Source organism: Marmota flaviventris, chromosome 12 (genome assembly GCF_047511675.1).
Source record: "Marmota flaviventris isolate mMarFla1 chromosome 12, mMarFla1.hap1, whole genome shotgun sequence".
NCBI lineage: Eukaryota > Metazoa > Chordata > Mammalia > Rodentia > Sciuridae > Marmota > Marmota flaviventris.
Genome location: NC_092509.1, coordinates 40,249,631 through 40,252,112, shown reverse-complemented (window position 1 = coordinate 40,252,112; position 2,482 = coordinate 40,249,631).

Here is a 2,482-nt window from a genome sequence, read left to right as displayed (position 1 = left end):
CTTTCTGACTTTCTCAGAAAGATCATTCATTAGGTGTGTTCTTTCTATGATGTTTTCAATCAACTGACATGAAAGTTACTAAATGAAAAAGAAGTATATTTCTTAAAGATGATGCCTTTGATACTAATATAATAATATGTTTCTGGTTTGTGAAAAGAAGCATGTGTAGAATATGCTGGAGGTATCCGGAGTAGAGTTGTAGATCAGAGCACTCATTCTGGCTTAGTAGTTCATACCAGAGGTATGCCAAAAGTTCCCCATGCTGGAGTGGAGTCTGACATTTCAGTGGTCCTTCCTGAAAGACTTGGGGAATATATGACAAGCCCCCTAGGTGATTCTGAAACTGATGATAGTAACAAACCCTGTATAAACTGTATTTCTTTTTTCCAATCAATACATCTTATAATAAAGTTTAAATTATAAATTAGGCACAGTTAAGAGATCAACACAATACTAATGAAATAATAGAACAAATATAACAATATACTATAATAAAATTGCCCACACCATTACTTTTATGCTTGGGGGCCATTAAATAAAAAATTATTGAACACAAGCACTGTAATAACCTGAGAGTCAATCTGATAGCCAAGATGCCTACTAAGTTACTTATGGACAAGTGATACACATAGTGTAGATACACTAGATAAATGGGTGATTTATGTCTCCAGTGGAACAGAGTGGACAGCTCTAGATTTCATTATGCTACTCTGAATGGCATGCAATTTTAAACTTACAAATTATCTATTTCTGGAATTTTTCATTTAATATTTCTGGACCATGATTGTTTATATTATGGAAAGTGAAACCACGGCTAAGCCTGGGCTGGATTACTGTATCTGCAAAAATTGATAAAAAAGAATATTGTTGAAGAATACATTGTATAATTTTAATTTATTTTTGAGGAGGACTTTTGGAATCTGCCGCTCTGAAATAGGCTGGGAGAAGCATAACTTCAGTGTTAGCTTGCTCCAGAAGAAGAAAGGAATTGATGGGTTTTGGAAGCTCAGATTTACAAGTGAAATTCAATCCTAGAACAGAGATATGCCAAGTCTTCCCCTGACTTTCCCTCTTATCTGCTGCCAATAGCATGGGTGTGTTTCTGGCTGGACTGTCAGTGGTGGAGGGTTACATACTCACATACTGTGTGGGGAGCTCAAGAGCTGAATCTTTATCTTTGGAGTACAGCGAAAGCTGCTACAATTTGTGTCCATCATCCTCCAAAGTGGCTGAAGCCTGTCCCCTCCTCTCTTCTGCCCCACTGTGCCTCTTTTCCACTCCTTCCACTTGTCCTAAGATTCTTTGTAGGCCCCAGGTCTTCATCATAATGGTATGATTAATACTAGAAATTCATGAAACTTCTTTTTTAGTTCCTTGTGTAAGATTTTTTTTTTTTTTTGGAAAGGGCAAGCTAAGTGAAAAAAAAAAGATCTTCAGTTTTAAAAATTACTCAAATTGGTTTTCTTATTTCTTTAATTTGGAGGAGTTGGGTGGGTTAATGATATGCACTGCCCATAAAACATGCAAAGATAATGAGGATGTTTTTAAATTACATCTGAAATTACTAGGCCAATAAAGTGATTAAATATCAGGTATTTTTTTTTCCCTTTAATCCTCACACTGCCCTGTGATGTTCTCATAATTTGACTCACACAAGAAAGCAAGATTTATGTTTGGCAAGTGGAAGAGCCTGGTACAAGTTCAAGGTCTCCTAGACTCCAAATCATATGCTTTTAACCTTCCCTGACAAAAGGCCTTATCCATGATCCTGACCATTCTCCAGTCTGACATTCCAGGTTCTATGCTGGATGATTCTCCTCAAGATAACACAGGAGTTATCGTCTATTGTAAAAGAACTACACTTTTATGAAATTGAAAATAAGTTAGATATTTGATTGTATGACTTCAAAGTAAGGGTAGAGATTTCCTTTACAGTATGTCTAAGGGAGATCATTTCCCCTGAGGGCCTCAAAGGACTTACTGCTTTAGTTGACCAAGTGGTCACGCACTGGTCATGATCTAAAGTAGGTTGCCACTGGTCTCCTCCTGCTCCCCAAATAATTCCATCACTATAATCCTATATCATTAGCCATTTCTACCATAAGAAATTCATCCTTCTTGGATTAAAAATGGTCTCTAGATATCCCTTGATAATCTACAAATGGTAGGAAAGTGATTGAAATAACACATTAAAATTTTAACCTGAATGATTTGATCATATTAGCAAAACTTTGAAATAATAGAAAATATGACAATTATATTATAACTATATAAAAGTGTGTAACTGTGCCTAGAATATAGTAAACAATCACTGTTAAATCAGTGAAAACCAGGGGTGGGGGAAGGAAAGGTGGGAGGAATAGGAGGAGGGAGTTGACTTGGTGGTGGCTGGAGGGGAAACAGGACATCATAAAGGGACAGAGACATGAAGAAAGGGAAGGTGAGACAGACCTGACCTGGTGAATTCAGCCCTGTCTCCTAG